The 18966-nt window shown below is 42.8% G+C and overlaps 1 protein-coding gene and 1 pseudogene across 6 annotated transcripts in view; one reads left to right on the top strand and one right to left on the bottom strand.

Annotated features, from left to right (window-relative positions):
• LOC127194016 (3-alpha-hydroxysteroid dehydrogenase) overlaps positions 1 to 18966 on the bottom strand; it is a 1235587-nt gene that overhangs the window by 296266 nt on the left and 920355 nt on the right. The gene's annotated exons all lie outside the window — the stretch shown is intronic.
• On the top strand, positions 3671 to 4523 carry LOC127194019 (60S ribosomal protein L6-like; annotated as a pseudogene).

Here is an 18966-nt window from a genome sequence, read left to right as displayed (position 1 = left end):
CCTTCCTTCCTTCCTTCCTTTCTTCCTCCCTCCCTTCCTTCCTTCCTCCCTTCTTTCCCTCTCTTCCTTAGCCCCTGCCTCCATTATTCCTTCCCTCAAATGTATTTTGTGACCACTTTGGGCCACACATCATCCCAGCTAAATAAATATTGAATAAATAAGTATTATCAATCTCATTGATAAAAAATAAAAGAATCCACTTATCCAGACCAGCTAGTCATTAAGGTCTTGACTTCGAATCTTTCTGACTTTCTTTCCCTCTGTATACTGCAAGCAACTCTCCTCCCAGTTTGGATGACAGTTTGGCGCACTTGTGACTATTTTCCTCTTCCCTCTCTTCAATAGTTATTTAATATAAAATTGCCTACTTAATTCCCACCCTTCCTATAAGATGCCAAAAGTCTTTGGTACCAAAAGTAATTTACAACATTGAGAAGAATTGAAGATATGCAGAAATATCAAATAACTCATTGGCATTATTATGTATTAACTTACTACTGTTAAGGTGCTAGTTTTAGCAGCCTCCTGGCAACTGGAAGGCTGAGGCAAGTGAACTAAATTATAAAGCGTCAGCCCGAGCTACACAGCAAAACTCTGTGTCAGACAAACAAGCAAACGATAAACAAACTATGAATCAAGGAGAGACACACTATTTAATTCAGGCCTCAAAGATCTGCCCAGCTTAAAGCTCAGTTCTAATGCTCATTAAAACATCCAAGGCTAGGGCTGGGGAGATGGCTCAGCCACTGGGGGCTAGGCTCACAAACAAAACAACACAACACAAGATCCAAGGCTGGTTAAAATTTTGGCTTAAAATTAAATAAAGTATGAATTATCTAAATATGAAAGATGACTTTAATGTGGGGATTTGTATATCTCCAGCCTTGACAGTTATAACTCTTAAGCCATGAGCCAACAAGACTCTTCCTGCCTTAAGCTGCTTTTGCCCAAAATGTGGCCACAGCAATGGAAGCAGATGCAGCCACCATGCACAGCTGCTATGGGTTGTATTCTGAAGCAACTGGGGAGCTAGTGTTATCAGGAGGTAGGGCCCTAATTTTATTTTTTTCCTTAGAATGCTTTTGGCCCATTTGAAAGTTTTCATATGAACAGATATTAACACCATCCTTGGGCTTCTAGATGTGAATTCTTATACAAGATTTACACACACGTGCGCGCGCGCGTGCTCGATCCTAGACAGAATTACATTTTTATCTCTGTGTAAAGAGAAGTTTTTTTTTCTCATTTTGATCATTCACTTAGAAAGAGGGTACTTTTCTTAATAAATACTTTCTGTATGATGGTTTTGTTTCCCTTAAGCAATTGCCACTGATAGAGAGTTTAATGTGCCCTTCCAGCATCTACTTTTGATCTACTAACGAATGGAGCAGATATTTGTAAACATCAGAGTAACAAGGCTGCCTTTAAACATGCCCTGTTGAGCCATAATGCAAATCTTAATACAATCTTGAGGTCTCTAGGACATTCAAATAGGTTGCCTCTAATTGGCATGCACAGAAATAAACTCGAACAAATCATCCTGGGGGTGAGGATGTAATGAAAAGACTGAGGTAAGAAAAATTGTCAAGCCTGGGACGAGCCCCTGGATGCCTCCCAGACTGCTCTAGTACATTTTATAGAAACACACACACACACACACACACACACACACACACACACACGTGACAAGCCCCAATGTAATATCTATTTTTTTATCCCAAAGCACTAGAATGTCTTTGTGTCCTGAAACTCATGTCTCTGATTTTCGCATTCTGTTTTAAAACTTCAGAGTTAAAAAAAAAGAAACCTCAGAGTATTTCTCTTAAGTAAAGACAGTTTCTACCCAAGAGAAATCCCAACAGAGTCTGTTAGCAAGGATACTTTTTCATCCTGAAATCCATGGCTTGCATTTCAACACCACTATTTTGCCCCCACAGCGAAGGACAGGGGAGGAGATTCACCCTGGAAACGGGATGCACATAGTGTGGACAGGTGCATTAAAGTCTTAGTCCGTCAGTCTTGACAGTGGTTTGGTTCACAGCTGGGAATAAAGGTGTAGAATCCAGGGTTTCTCCCAGTACCTGAGCAACTGAGAGAATTGCTGTGCTGTTATTTAGAGTACTCAGAGCCACAGAAGAAGTTATTTCAGTGAGACTGTTGACTTTGTTTGCAGTGAAGGTTTTCTACCATCTCACATCCCTGTAATCCAGCATTTTACCTCAACAACTGCTATCTTGACAGGTGCACCTCAGGAGCCGCCCTGTGGTGTTGTTTAGGCTCCCTGGAAACTACTTGAAGACAGTGCCTTCAACCCCCACTAAAGCGGTGTATATGGTGACTGTAAAGAGAAACAAAAAGAAATGAATAGTTGAGAGATGATAAGAGACTCAGTTTTGGAAACACTGAACTTGTCCTGCTTCTAGAACATAGCCATATCTAGGCAGCCATTAGAACATAGCCATATCTAGGCAGCCATTAGAACATAGCCATATCTAGGCAGCCATTAGAACATAGCCATATCTAGGCAGCCATTAGAACATAGCCATATCTAGGCAGCCATTAGAACATAGCCATATCTAGGCAGCCATTAGAACATAGCCATATCTAGGCAGCCATTAGAACATAGCCATATCTAGGCAGCCATTAGAACATAGCCATATCTAGGCAGCCATTAGAACATAAGCCATATCTAGGCAGCCATTAGCTGTGTAATCTGAGGCTCGTCAGGAACAACAGAAGTATAAGCACGAAACTTTTAAGTATCTGGAACGAGCTTTCCAATTTGCCAACGCCAACAGTTGCTGAAGCCTCTCCTGGGAGCTCAGAGCCCATGGTATGAACTATATTACAACCGAAAAATGAGAAAAAGAATGATGCTCGTTGGTCATTCTTGGCATCTCTGGATAAGTTAACAAAGGGTAGGAATGAGCTCCGTGATTTAAAAAAAAAAAAAATAAGCAATTTCTAGCACCTCAGAATACAGTGAAGGACAGCGATAAAATTGACCTTCTCCAGATGCACATACACAGCCTAAAGTGTTCTAAGTGTGCCCTGGAAGACACTTTTCTCTCCAGCAGCCATGGAGCTCAAGTTGCAGAAAATCAAACTGAAGCCCTCATTATAAATTTGGCTAAACTGCAGCAAAACTTCAAGCCCCATTTTTGAAGGATGCCCACAGTTAGAATAAGGGCGTTGGTAGGTAAAAAATGGGACCATCTAATTTGGGATTGGCATATGTGGGAGAATCCAACTGAGTCTGAGAACTTTAAACCCTCAAATTCTCAAAAGGGTTTATCTCACCTGAAGACGTGGCCTCTCCACCATCAGCAGAAGATGCACTCACACCCACAGCCCCTGAAATATTGCCCTTTTCATCTTTGACTGAGGAAGTTGGTCCTTCATTGTCTGCTAAACCAAAAGTGACCTTCTCTGAACAAAGTGTCAGATAAGGCAATACTGATGCCCCTGAGAACCCACCAATAGTTGTCTCTAGACCTCTAGCAAACTTAAGGCAAAGCAAGTTACCTAGAGGCGAAATAGAAAATGTAGTCCAGGAGGCAGCGCGCTATACTACTAAGGAGCTTAATGAATCTGCTAATTCATCTGAGCGGAAGTCTGGGGAACGTGTGTGGAAACGGATTTTTAAGAGCACGGATAACCATCTTGCAAGATGATGGGTGAAAAGGCCAAGAAGCCTAACACAAAGGAGAAAAAAGTCTGCAGCCAAGAAGGCCGCTGTCACTGGTACCCTGGCTGCTCGTGCACCCAAAAAGGGCGACCCTAAGGTTTAAAAGCCGAAGAAGGAGAAGCCCCATTGCAGCCGGAACCCTGTCCTGGTTAGCAGAACTGGCAGGAGCTCCCGATCTGCAATGGATTCCAGAAAGGCCTTGTACAAAAGGAAATACTGAGCCTCAGAGTCCAAGGTTGAAAAGAAGAAAAAGGAGATGGTCCTTGCTACTGTCACAAAAGTAGTCTGTGGTGACAAGAATGGTGGTACCCGGGTGATGAAGCTTCGAAAAATGCCCAGGTATTATCCTACTGAAGAGGTGCCTCGGAAGCTGCCGAGACGTGGCAAAAAGCCCTTCAGCCAGCACATGAGAGAGCTGCGTGCCAGCATCACTCCTGGGACCGTCCTGACCCATCCTCTCTGGGCGCCACAGGGGCAGGAGAGTGGTTTTCCTGAAGCAGCTGGGAAGCGGTTTGCTGCTTGTGACTGGACCTCTGGCCCTCAACAGAGTTTCTCAGCGCAGAACACACCAGAAATTTGTCTCACCGTATCTACAAAAGTTGATATCAACAAAGTTAAAAGTCCCCCAAACGCCTGACTGATGCTAACTTCAAGAAGAAGCAGCTATGCAAGGCAAGGCACCAGCAGGGCGAGCGCTTTGACACGGAGCAGGACAAATATGAGATTACAGAGCAGTGCACGGCTGATCAAAAAACTGGAATCGCAGATTCCGCCGAAGGTCAAAGCTCAGTTCTCCCTGACAATCGGCATGTATCCTCACAAACTGGTATTCTAAGTTGCTAACAACCTAATTAAACAGCTTCGTACCTTTAAAAAAAAAAAAAGAATGTAGGTAATGATATAAAAAACATAAAACTGGGCCCTAGAGAAATGGCTCGGAGGTTAAGAGATTAAAAAGTTAAGAGGTTAAAATCTCTTCCAGAGGTCCTGAGTTCAATTCCCAGCAACAACCTGGTGCCTCACAACCATCTATAATGTGATCTGATGTTCTCTTCTGGCCTGAAGATGCAGAATACTGTATACATAATAAATAAAACAAAATAAAATAAATCTTTAAAAAAAACATAAAACTGGATCAGGCTGAGCTTATTGATATAGGTCCTCTGATTGGTGATCCTAGGTTTAATATGGACGCTCACACAGTTAAAAAAAAAAAAAAGTGTCAAAAGTATGGCTGAAGCATTTGTCAAAAAACATCCTACTGAAAAGGAGTTGGAGATGTCTGATATTCCTTGCCTTAGTGTTGATGAGGAATTTTAAGGCAATACAACATATATACATATACACATATGTAAGTGTATGTACAATATATTGTGTGTGTGTGTGTGTGTGTGTGTGTGTGTGTGTGTACAACCTACTCAGTCCATTTATTGCTGCTTGTAAGAGTTGTTTTTAAGGAAGAAACCATGTCAAATACCACATAAAACACATTTGCAATTGTTAGGAGGTTTTTAAACTATAATAATAGATTGATTTTTTAAAAGTTGATAGCAGATGATATTCAGAAACAGATATATGAGGAGGCTGACAAGAGAAGCAGATGTTTACAAGGTAGAAGATAATCTCCACAGAAGGCCAGCCAATAAACACAGGAATTATAGGGTTAGAAAATGGCATGTGTAATTTCTACTTATCTGGATATATATGACCCGTATTCTCCATTTCAAAAAAGAACCGCACTGACAGTGGTGGCTCAGGAAGAGCACAATTCTGCTCATTTTACTTTTCTCTGTCCTGTTCTAGAGATAAGAAAATTCAAAATAAAATCTTTGAGGTAAAAACAAAGTGTTCCACAGCAGAACACTGACAGATAGCTGTGTCTTCAAAATAAACTTTAGACATTTGAAAAACAAGCTTAGGAACAAAGGATGAGCAATCCAAAAGCAAGCAATGAATAATCACTTGGGGAAATCGTATTTTCACTTCTAAACCACCCAGAGAGTGTAGTGGCTTTCTCATTAGCAGCTCAGTTCTGCCCAGATTGCTCTGCATCCCATACAGATGTGACGTCAGCAGACCTCTGGCAGGTACGGCAACCGACTAGCGTGCCTCCTGCTTGCTAACGTTGCAGTTCCTTCTTTTCCAGCAAGAAACCATCTCAAGGATCCCACTGGCTCGGTGAGCTGCCCACTGGACACGCAGAGCGTGAAAGGAGCGTGGGAAGGTGATTGTTTCTTGAGCTAGAGTAGAAAAATAAAATACTCAGGATAGACAAAAAGAAACTCAGGCTGTGTGTGTGTGTGTGTGTGTGTGTGTGTGTGTGTGTGTGTGTGTGTGTGTGTGGCCATGAATTGATAGAGAGCACGGGGGAACATGGGAAGGGAGGAATGAGAGGGAAGGATAAAAATGATGTGATTTTAAAAAATCAAAAAATGCTTCCATTGCACATGGTACTATGTTAAATAACCATTTGTGTTTGTGTGTGCCCACACGCTCACACACATGTGTTCTATACAATCCTGTATATAAGCACACATGCACACTTTTAGGTATATGTGGAGACCAACGATTGATATCGTGTGGCTTCTTCTGTCACTCTCATGCTTGCTTTTTGAAACCACATATCTCGCTGAACCTGGCTCCCACTTTCTCAGCTACACTAGCTGGCCAGCAAATGGGAGGGATCCCACTGCTTTCGTTTCTCCAGTGCAGGCATGACGGGCACACTTCCAAACTCAGCATTCACATGAGGTTTAGAGTTCAAGTCCTTGAGCTTGAACAATCTACCAACTGAGCCGTGTCCCTGGGCCCCCAAAGGAGGTATTTCATTAAAAACTGTCTCTCGTGCACATGTACGCATGTATGCATGTGTGTGTGCATGTAAGCATCTAAGTATGCATGTGTGTATTGTGCATGTAATCATGTATGTATGTGTGCATGTAAGCATGTAGGTATGTGTGTGCATGTAATAATGTATGTGTATATGTGTATGTAAGCATGTAAGTATGGATGCATGTGCATGTGTCCATGTAGGCGTGTATGTTTGTGTATGCATGCATGTAAGCAGGTAAGCATGTACGTGTGACGGGTGTATAGTGTGCTTGTTAGTGTGTCCGCTTTAATAGGCAAATTGTGACTAATTCTGAAAATTTGGGCATTAACAGTTACTGAGCATAGAAATGAAAACTACTATAATTTGGAAAAGTGGAAGTCAGATCTGTAAACAACATGAAATGGTCTTTGGCTACTGGTTTTGGGTTTTTCGTTTTTGTTTTGGGGTTTGTTGTTGTTGTTTGTTTTTGTTTTTGTTTTGTCTCCAGAGAACAAAGCCTGAAGGATCCTTTGCTGTTTCCCCTTCCACCTGCCAGGGCTCTAGTCTTATAACCACAACAAAGCAGTGAAACACAAAGAGAATAAAGGCAGCTGTCTTAGTAAAGCCTCTGGCCGTATCTACCGTTATAGAATCCATCATCAAATTCAAGCTTCCATTAAATCATGCTCATGGAAACTTACTGCGTATTAAAAAAAAAAAAAAAAAAAAAAAAAAAAAAAAAAAAAAAAAAACAAAGGTGTGAAACACTGGTAACTAGTTCTAAGTACTTTTGATCTGGCTACTCTAGGTGGTCCAGAGACCGGCAACATTGGCATCGAGGGCATTTGTCAGATGCTTTCACCCCTAGACCCGCTGAACCAGAATCTGCATCTCATGAAGAACCCCAGAGCAGCAGTGTGGCTGGAGAGAGAAAGCAGCAGTGTGGCTGCGGAGAGAGAGCGGCCTGTGGTTGCGGAGAGAGAGCCGCAGTGTGGCTGCGGAGAGAGAGCTGCAGCGTGGCTGCGGAGAGGAAGCAGCAGCGTGGCTGCGGAAGAGAGCCGCAGCGTGGCTGCGGAGGGCAGTAGAGAGAAGAGTGGCTTTATTACAGGAATGCTTTTGAAGACTAATCTGAGAAATCATAGACTTGGATGGGAATCAAGCCCTTTAAAGGGATTAAGTGATTTTTTTTAAGTGAGGTCATATAATCTCAGAAAGAAAAGTATATAATTAAGAAGTGCTCTGTCAGATGCAGAATCTAGCCAATAAACATAGATGTGAGCAAATGCACGTGTGGGTGCAACACAAAAAGAGAACAAGAAAGGCAAAATGTAAGGGAGTGAGGACAGGCTGCACGCAGGGACCGGGCATGAATTACAGAAGAGGATGTAAAGCTAAGTTGTTTTTATAGTCCTAATTCAGTCACAGAGTTTTATGCCGGGGTTGGTGGTGGGTAAGTGCATAAAATATAATCCATATTGAAAGTCTAAAATTTAATGTGAAGTCCAACCACTTCCATTTTGAATGCTTACTCATTGAAGCTTTGGGTCTGGCTAGTTTTGGTATGTAGTATTTTACTTAATTGCAAATTTTTTAGTAGTAAAGTTTATTAAAATTTTTTAAATATTAAAAAAAAAGTCATTTTTGAACGTGGTAAGTTCAGTGAAAAGTGATGGGACTTTCCTTGTTCCCAGCGGCATCTCTGGCCTTAGAAAAGACATCTACAGAATCATGGTGCAGCCTGGGAGAGGGAAGATGAAAAGGACTGGTCAGTAGCTCATACTGGATAGCTAAAACAGACTGCTGGGCTCTGCAAAGGGATAATGCTGGAGATGCCACACTTCTAGGGACATGAGAAATACCAGAGGGTAGTTTGTAGAAATCTGAGTTACATGTACTTACAGTTACAACACAGGTGTTGTCCTGTATTGTGCCTTTTATTTGTTTTCTCACTGAATTTTTAATACCCAAAGGGTATGCAGGGGCTAGAGGGATAGCCCAGCAGGTAAGAGCGCTGACTGCCCTTCCAGTGGTCCCAGGTTTGAACCCACAAGGCTGCTCGGACCATCTGTAACCCTAGTCCCAGGAGGTCTGGTGCCCTCTTCTGGCCTCTGTGGGCACTGCACACATACGGTACACACATGCAGGCAAAACATGGATACACAGAAAAGGAAAATGGAAAAAGAAGTATGCAGTGCTGGGCCTGGGGAGATGGCTCGGCTGGTAACGCATGTGCTTGAGGGGCACATGTGCCTTAGATCAGACCCCCAAAGCCCACACAGAAACCCTGGACACAGTGGCAGACACCTGTCCCAGCCCTGTGGAGGCATAGACAGGGTACCTAAGACTTGGCAGCCAACCAGTCAAGCTGAATTGATGAACTCCAGGTTTAATGAAAGAAAACACTAGACGTCAACATCTTCCCCTACAGAAAACACACACGCCCATACACACATCTACATTCACAAACACACAAACTTGTCTTTGAATTTTATAGCACAAGTTCATTTTGTAAGGTTTTCCACCATCAAAAGCAAACTCTTATTGATGTTACAGCTCTCTTATGTAGTACTGGGTCCTCACAAAGCCAAATACACCTCCTTCAGGCTTCCTGGAATGTTAAGAGATAAAATATAATCACAATGCCATCTGACTCTCCACACTTGTCTTTCTGGATAAATATCTAATAATCTCTCATCCTTATCCTATTTCAATAATATTATCTTCAATTATAGGCTCCATGGCTAAAACGATCACTCACTTTCTAAGTGGGGCTCGGTTCCTCCCTCATGGTCAAGATAAGCCGTGGTCAGAGTTGCTAGGCCACACAGAGCATGCCTGTGTCCATAATCACCTGGCCTGTCTAAGTGATTTAAACACACCTGGCCTTCAGTTTCCTCTTCTGAAAAAAAAAAAAAAGACTGAATTAGATTTGGGGGGCCAAATGTTCAATGATTCTGAAAAAGTTTATTCAAAGCTCAAAAATATTTTTAAAACCCTGGAGAATATCTGTTGGGGTGTATGTGATTACAGTGAACTTGTCCAGCCCATGTTTTACAGAGCAGGCTTGCTAAAACATACACCACAGATAGAAGATCAAATGAACGGCTCTTTTCCCACTCGGGAATGGATTCCCAGTTTGAGAATCAAATAACAGACAGAGAGACAGAGATAGATAGAGACAGAAAGAGAGAGGTGCATACGCACATAACACAGGAAGAGAGAGATACACCTACATGCATAAACACATGCACTCACACACAAACGCACAGAGACATATTTCTACATACACACACATATACACAGAAACATGAGTGCACATGCACACACTGAAATACATACACAGAAATACATTTTTAAAAAGCACATACACAACCACCCCAAACACCGCATTTCCCCTGCATTGATGTAATCTTCTGTCAGCCATGGTATTTTCAAAATTGTGGCTGGAGGATTTGTTTATTTGGGTTTGGCTTGGGCTTATTTCATTCAATTTAATTTAGTAATAAAACCTGTGTTCCAAACACAATTTTGTACAGAATTCCATTATACAAAGCAGAGAAAGGCCGGACTCCTAGTGACTGTGTGGAAAGCAGCCTGAAACTCTGTCCCTTCTGTCTCCTCTTCAGCTCACAGCAAACTGCACCCCAACCCATCCTCTCCTAGAGGCACTTCCCCAGAAGCCTTGGGCTTCCATCTCCTCCTGACCAGTGTTCATTTCCAGGGACAGGAAATGGGGAGGTGGTGGAGCTAATTGGTTTAAAACTAACAATTCTGAGCCGGGCGTGGTCGTGCACACCTTTAATCCCAGCACCCAGGGAGGCAGAGGCAGGCAGATCTCTGTGACTTCAAGACTACTATGGTCTACCACGTGATTCCAGGACATCTAGGACTACACAAAGAAACCCTGTCTCAAAAACAAAACAAAACAAAAACAAAAACCCTAACAATTCTGTTTCTTGGTTATTCTTTTTTTATTAAAACAGTTTCTATATAAAGTGGACCATAAACCCAGGTACTCAGCCTGAGGCAGGAGGATTGAAGTTCAAAGCCTGCCTGGGCTGCAGTGTGAGCTCGTGGCCAGTCTAAGTAACCTAGTGAGACTATGCCTCAAAATAGAAAAAACAATGGACTGAGACTGTAGCTTATTGACATAGTGCTTGCTTAGCATGCTTGAGACCTAGGTTCTATCCCAGAACTTTAGAGTAATTTGTGTGTGTATGTGTGTGTGTATATGTGTGTGTGTGTGTGTGTCTCTATGTATCTCTCTGTGTGTGCATGTGTGTATGTGTGTGTCTGTGTGTGTGTGTGTGTATGTCTGTGTGTATGTCTGTGTGTGTATGTATGTGTGTCTGTGTGTGTGTCTGTGTGTGTATGTGTGTGTATGTCTCTGTGTGTGTCTGTGCATATGTCTGTGTGTGTATGTATGTGTGTGTCTCTGTGTGTGTCCCTGTGTGTATGTGTGTGTGTCTCTGTGTATGTGTCTCTGTATATATGTGTGTGTGTCTCTGTGTGTATGTGTGTGTGTGTCTGTGTGTATGTGTGTGTATCTCTGTGTGTATGTTTCTGTGTATGTATGTCTGTGTATATGTCTGTGTGTGTATGTATGTGTGTATATGTCTGTGTGTTTGTGTATGTGTGTGTGTGTGTGTATATGTGTGTGTGTGTATGTCTGTGTGTATGTCTGTGTGTGTATGTATGTATGTGTGTGTATATGTCTGTGTGTTTGTGTGTGTGTGTGTATGTGTGTGTGTGTGTATGTCTGTGTGTATGTGTGTGTGTGTATGTATGTATGTGTGTGTATATGTCTGTGCGTGTGTGTGTGTGTGTGTGTGTATATGTCTGTGTGTGTATGTATGTGTGTGTATATGTCTGTGTGTTTGTGTATGTGTGTGTGTGTGTGTATGTGTGTATGTGTGTGTATCTCTGTGTGTATGTTTCTGTGTGTGTATGTCTGTGTATATGTCTGTGTGTGTATGTATGTATGTGTGTGTATATGTCTGTGTGTGTGTGTGTGTGTGTGTGTGTGTGTGTGTGTGTGTGTGTACCATATCATGGCCTACATGTGGATGTTAGAGAACTTGTTCGAGTTGGTCCTGTCTTTCTACCATGTTGGTCTGGGGAACCAATCTCAGTCATCAGTCTTGGCAGTGGGTACCTTTACTCACAAAGCCACTTTATTACCATCAAAGATAATTTTTAAAATACTTCTATCAACTGGGATTGTGTTATTTTAAAAGTCTACTCTGACTTCTGTATGTAACTTTTCCAATATGGCCTCACTCCTGTCTTCTAAAAGCAAAAATATTCTCTTTTTTTTTTTTTTTTTTTTTTTTTTTTCATTTTGGCTGGCCATGGCATATCCCAACCCTCCATTATCTTAGCCACACCAAATCAAGATCAAGTTTATTGACATCACACGACTTGCCTGCTCAGAAACACACCATATTCTGAATACAAAGGTACCTAACTAACATTCTGGAACCAAAAGCTCTGCGTTTGTCATTGTCCTATTGTCTAGAACTTCTTACTCTGAATGAAACCACTTGCAATAGAAAAACTTAACGAAGCAAAGTACTGTGTCTGCTGAGGACACAGCTGAAAAAAAAATATTCAATCCGCAGTCTTGGTCTTTTCAGGAGTTCCTAATGTTCCTTCATTCACTGCAGAAGTAGTTCTGTGACCTCAGTTCAGAATTCCCACAGGTGGAAAGAATATTCTCCAAGGCTTGCTCCATTAGTAGTATTCTAGAATGTATTTCTTTGGCTTTGTTTGTTTGTTTGTTTGTTTGTTGTGTGTATGAGTTGTTCCTGCTCATTGTATGTTTATCGTGTGCATGCCATCTCCATGGTGGCCAAAAGAGGGAAGTCCCTCTTGGAGCTGGAGTCACAAGTGGTCGAGAGCTGCCTGACATGGGTGCTGGGGACCAAATTTGGTCCCTGGGAAGAGAAGCCAATGCTCTTAACCACTGAGAAATCTCTCCAGCCATTAATTTAATTTTTTAGAGAGTAAGTTTTAGAATGTTTCAGGAAAAAAAAGACTGCTTTCATAAGGAGACTATTTTCCATATTGTTCCCACCCCAGTGATCAAATAACTGATACACTTTGTGTGATTGACAGTTCATTTTATTTATCACAGTTATGAAATAAGGGAATTAATTACCCTGCTGCCATATGTTATTCCTGCCTGAGAGATAATTTACTACTGATCAAAGGTCTGCTCCTTCTCATTCTTGTGAAATGTAGAGACAATCTTTCGATATTATTAAAGTAGCTGTGTTTTTTTGTTTTGTTTTTTGTTTTTTGTTTTTTTTCTCATAGTAGTACTTACCTATCTCCTTTAGGATGAGCCCAGGATGGCCTCAAACTGGTAATCTTCCTATTTTAGCCTCCAAAGTCCTGAGATTACAAGCTTGTACCATCACACCAAGCATTCCAGGTTTTTCTATCATCATCTCCCAACTGATGGATTATTTTGGTTTATTGTCAGTTACCCAAGAGATGGATGAGGCATTCAGATAAACCAAAGTTTTCCTGGTTTTGGCTCTCCAAGCTTCAAGAATTAAAGAGAACAAAAGGATTAAAACAGAGGCTTGATGACGTCACAGGATCACCACAAGAGGCTTCCTTTACATAACAAACTAAAAGCATCAGTTGAGTGAAAAGTGGGTAGAAAAAATAAGCTGTGTGAAGGGAGTAGGAATGAGGCAGCAGGGTTAAAAGGGGATGGTATGAACGATGTGTCCATTACAGCAGAAAGGCCCTGGTGTCCCAGCTCATGTCGCGCCTCAACACTGCTACTGTGGACCACACAACTGTCATCAATCCCTTGTTTCCTGGATTTTAGAAATAGCATGTCTGTGGACTTGGGAGTATAGTTCAAGTATAAAGACTTGGCCAGAACATATAAGGGCCTGGGCTCAATTTCCTGCACTCAAAGTAAATGAATAAGTCAAATCTTTAAAAAGCCACTTTAACTTTTATCAAATTGGAAGTGGGTGCGTGCAGGTGACGTGTACATGCGTTCACACGGATGTGGGAGCCAGCAGAAACATTGTTATCTTTTCTCAGGTGCCAGGCTCATTTTTTAAACGAAAGAAAAGATGGTTCTATTCAACTCAAGACTGAGATGAGTGAGTAAGGAAAGCAAAATGGGACACATCTTCCTAAAGAAGTGACCACCTAGGCAAGAACAAGCTTTTGTCTGCCCCATTCCTGGATGGCCCCCACAAAAAAAGAGCCAGGAGTTTTTCTTCTTTTTTGACAGCATTTCTCAGTGGCCTGGAACTGGCCAGTAGGCTGGCTAGGAAAACAGCCACAGAAGTCCACCTGTCTCTGCCTCACCAGCCCTGGGATTACAAGCACACTCCACCCTACTCGGTTTTGGTGTTTGTGTTGTTGTCTCTGTTTGCTTATTCATGTGGGTTCTGAAGGTTGACCTCAGATCTTAACTGCTTGCAAGGTGAGTGTTTTAGTAGCTGGACTGTCTCCCCATGCCCTGGACTTAGCAGTTTTAACCATGATCTTTAATGTGAAGATTTCTGGGCATACCCCAGATTAATTGACACTTATCTTGATTTTTTTAAAATAAATTAGGAAAATATATATCACTAGAGAAAAGATTAAATGAACGTTTTCAAACTTTTGATGAAGCTGTTTCAGAAAACCTTTGCTCTGCTCTCAAGACTGTCTGGGAAATGTCCACATCATTAATTCAAAGAACTGTAAATGAGAACAAAGGAAAACCATGCTTTCACTGTTCAAAGCCAGCAAGGGTATGGAGAGCTGAGTTCTCTGCTATACTGGGGTTCTGTTTGTCTTAGTTAATGGACGTTTTTCATTTCACTTGCCAAAAGCAAAGGAGGAAACTGGTCCCTCCCAGGTGAGATCCTGTGCTAAGTAATAACACATATCATCTCATTTAACTTTCACAAGAACAGGATGGTCTGTGTATAGTGGTTCTCACTTTCACCGATGACGAGAAATCAAGACTTAAAGAACCCAGGTAACTGGCAAAAGACCATCCACAATAAACTACCACATGGCTTGTTGAAGCAGTTTCCCTGATCCCAAAGCAGAGCATAGATGGCAGTTTTACAACCATGCCAAATAGACTATTTATCTAGAAGATCACTGTCCAAAAAAAAAATCATAGGTGACAAGGCAATTTTAAGTAGTCAAATTTTAACAACTAAAAATAAAACCATAGACAGATGATAGACAGACAGACAGACAGACAGACAGGCGGATAGATAGACAAAGGGGGGGAGAGAGAGGAAGAAAGAGACTTCAAAATTCAAAAGGGCAGTGGTGGCACACGCCTTTGATCTCAGCACTTATCTCTATGAATTTGAGGTCAACCTGACATACAGGGCAAGCTCCATGACAGCCAGGGCTACACAGAGAAACCCTATCTAAAAAGCAAACAAAAAATACTCAGAATATGTTTACTGGGATGATTTCCAGGTCATCTTGACTCCTGGTGCTTTTTGAACCACTCTCCCCTGAAGGAAGATCCTCATGTAAGCCTTGCTTTCCCTCCTGTCGATTACCAGAGGAACATGGAAGAGTCTACACACAAAGCTACAGTTTGTGCACAGCTAGAGATGCGGTGACTTTGCAGCATCCAGGGTTCTTCAAATCCATGGAGAAGGAAACGCGGCCTGGCACCATGTGCTCTTTTCTTTAGGAGACAGATGAATGAGAGACTTTGCAACAGGCATGTTCTCATGGGAAGGTCATCACCATCAGAAAAGATTTCATTTTGTTTTATTTCTGGTTTTAGAGACAGAGTCTCACACTGTAGTCTGAGATGACCTGGAACACACTCTGTATCCCGACCCAGTTCAAATTCATGACATCCCTCCTGCTTCTGTCTCCCAAGATTGATGCAAGCCACCATACCCGGCTTAACCACAACATTTTTATGTCAACATATAAGAATATCAAAAGTTATTCTGGTGGCCAAGAATGTAGCTCAGCCTGGCGCAACTTGCCTGGCATGCATGAGGTGCTGAATTTGATAACTCAGCACCCCCCAAAAAAATCAATCTAAACAAGCTTGAAGAAGAAAAGGATTCGAGTCAGTTATAGAGACAGTGCATGCCTGTGGTATCAGTGCTCTGGAGATGGAGATGAGAGGACTGGATGTTCAAGGAGACACATCTCAAGCTGTAATATTGAGATTCCACCCAAAGAGAAAGGGGTAGGTGGCTGAAAAGGGAGAAAGGAAAGGAAGTAGGGATGTTGCCAAAGATAAACATTTTTTTGATGGCAAAAATGTCAATTAGTAAGGAGAAGCTGGTCAGTAAGAGGCATGTGATCATACTGGAGCCTCAAAAACGGGTGGACAAAAACTAGCCACAGGCAGCCAGGCACAATGGTGCATGCCTTTAATCCCAGCACCCAGAGAGGCAGAGGCAGATTGTTGTGAGTTGGAGGCCAACCTGGTCAATAAAGCAAGTTCAGGACAGCCAAAGCTACACAGAGAAGCCCTGTCTCTGCCTGCCCCTTCAAAAATAGCCACAGGCAAATAACAGAACAGACAAAGAGCTTTTCCTGGGCTGCTGCTGCTGCTGCTTCTTCTTCTTCTTCTTCTCCTTCTTCTTCTTCTTCTTCTTCTTCTTCTTCTTCTTCTTCTTCTTCTTCTTCTTCCTCTTTCTCTTCTTCTTCCTCTTCTTCCTCTTTAAAATGTATTTATTTATTTCATGTGTATGAGTCCTCTATTTACATGTGCACCTACAAGCCAGCAGAGGGCATCAGATCACATTATAGATAGTTGTGAACCACTATGTCATTGCCGGGAACTGAACTCAGTCCTTTGGAAGAGCAGCCTGTGTTCTTAACCACTGAGCCATCTCTCTAGCCCCATTGATCCTCTTCCTAATTGTCTTCCATTCAACATGATTTCCATGCTAAGATACTATGTCTTGGTCTGGGAAGCAGCAGAAATGGAAGGTTCACTGTCCTGGCTCCAAGTTAAAATCTCTTGTCAGTGAAGCTCTCTTACAGTTCCCTGTTGGCTTGCCCCTTTCCCTCTGCTGCCAAGCTCAGATTTTAATGGTTATGTTGTTAATGTAAGTGCTTTAAGCACACTGGAAAATGAGCTTTATAAACATAAGCCATTTCTACTCTTATGTGAGGGTAGGTAGCTTTTTCTTCTCACTCCAGCCCTTCACATAGTCTCAATAGAGTATTTACATTCTTAAATTGCATCCTAAATGCTGTTGCTGAACTCATAAAAGATGCTAATGGCTCACAGAGGCCAGAGAGACATGCAAGCGCAGCAGAAAGCCTTGCTAAGGCTTCAGCAGAGGGTGGGGAGGGGTGCCTTCCTTGCTTCTAAGTGACACCTGGGGATGTTTACCCACTAATCATCCTTGTGTTATTCAAGACTGTCCTTCAAGCTGTAAAGCAAATGATTACTTAGTGATGCTTCTATCCCTAACAGAAGTATGTACCAAGACTACACCTGCCATACCACCTAGGTCTATGTGCCATCAGATGGGGAACTCTGTTAGTGGTGGCTTTGAAAGCCAACCCCAATCAACCAATGGAAACTGATGTGCTTGCTCTCAATTGCAAGGGAACCCTAGGTTTTAGCAACAGCCACAGCTATAAAGATGCCTGAGTCCTCTCAGAGATCCGTCCTCAAGGTTGGAGGGATTCTGGGAAGTCCAGAGGCAGCAGGGCAGATTCATAAGAAGCCCCACTTCACCCCTTGCACATGACATCTTGCACCTCACCCCTTTCCTTGCAAGAGGCAGGATAGCTGGCCCAGGGTCATGAGAGCAGGTGACCTGACCCTTCCCCTTATGGGCTACAACACTAGGAGAGCCAGACCTGCACCTTACCTCAGAAATGCAGTAGAGCTGGCCAGAGAGCTTGCCCTGGTGATTTGGGTGCTGGAAAGCTGGTGTGCTGACCAACTCAGCTACCACCTATGCCCAAATCCAGAGCTTTGAGTTGTCCCACCCCAACATCTACCCCATCTATGAACTGCTGGAGCAAGTGAAAGGGCCGGTCCACAGATACAAAGCTGTAGCATCTCCATGACACAGAGCAACAAGGAGTCCCCGTGAGAATACAGTATTGACAGTGTAGCAAAAGCCAGAGACCTGGAACCAGACCAATGACTCACTGCAATGAACATTTGCAAGTTAAGACGTGTGGACAAAAGGGTATACTGTGACACCGTGACACACTACAGCTTCAACGAGGAGATGGTTTGCTTGTTTGTTGTTTGCTTATTTTTATAGGGGGTAGCAAGGGCAGAGGGTAGATACAAAGGGACAGGGAGATGAGTGGGCTTGAAGTGGATGGTGTGAAATTCACAAAGAATCAATAAAAAGTTAAAAGAGAAAAGAAAAGAAGCCAAGGTAGTGTCTTGCTTCCCAGAGCTGTTTTGGTTACCACGAACGGTGTGTGGAGGGGTGGTGCTGTCATCACTGAGAACGGGCCAGACAGATATTGCTGAATATCCTACAGGACTCCATAAAGACTGTCACATCAAGGGACTGTGTGACTCAAATGTCAGTACAACCAAAGTTGAGAAAGCCTACTCTGCATGTGCCCATGTCTGCAGTCTCCACAAGTCACCCCCACCGCCACACCAGAGCTCAGAAACAATGAAAAATGAACCAAGTTCAAGTTTTCAACCACCTACTTCTATCTACGTAAGTCCCATGACTGCCTAATGTCTCAAATGGGGTGGGGGGGGGGCCTGATGATAGAACTGGCAGATTTGAATCGAACACAAATCTAGTTGCGTTTTGCCTCTAACCTCCTGAGAATCCAAGCCCAGACATATCTGGGGAACATGGGTACGATTTCATATTCTCTGAAACTTGTGGCACTGGTGGGTAGGACCCAGCCAGGGCTTTGTGCTTTGTCACTGAGCCCTTAGTTTCATATCTCTTGAAAAGGGTTAGAGTGTTGGCTGGCTATCTAGGAATCCTTCTCAATTTTTCCCTCAAAAGATTTGGGACAATTGAAGGGTTTTGATTGTCTAAAAAGTCCACCTAGAAGAAGTTCATGAGCAGAACAGTCATTTGGGGTGGGGCCTCTGCCAGAGGGACCATGGAGACCCAGCCAATCCCATGGCTCCTTAAAAAAATCTACTCAGCCCAGGATGGAAGGTGGATTAGAACTGGCAGTGTGCCCAGCATGGAACTGCTTCTCACACTGACTCTGTGACCCTGAGCCTATGTGGTACCAGCAAGCTGTTTCTCATTGCCTCAGTTTTCTCATCCATGAACTAAGGGTTGCCCCACCCCCTTCACATCTCCTAGGGTGTATTAAGTGATGTTTACTCTCTAAACAGATCTTCAAAGCACTTCCAAGTGCCAGCCAGCTCCTAGCTTCCTCCTGCCTGGCTCCTTCCCAGCGCCCCCCTTCCTCAGCTCTGTCCACAGCAGATCACTGCCCTCCTGTGTGCACACACCTTCTGCTTCCCTCTCGCTGAGTACAG

This window comes from Acomys russatus, chromosome 9, assembly GCF_903995435.1.
Source record: "Acomys russatus chromosome 9, mAcoRus1.1, whole genome shotgun sequence".
Lineage (NCBI taxonomy): Eukaryota > Metazoa > Chordata > Mammalia > Rodentia > Muridae > Acomys > Acomys russatus.
The sequence above is the reverse complement of the archived record's forward strand: the minus strand, read 5'-3'. Positions and strand labels throughout refer to the sequence as shown.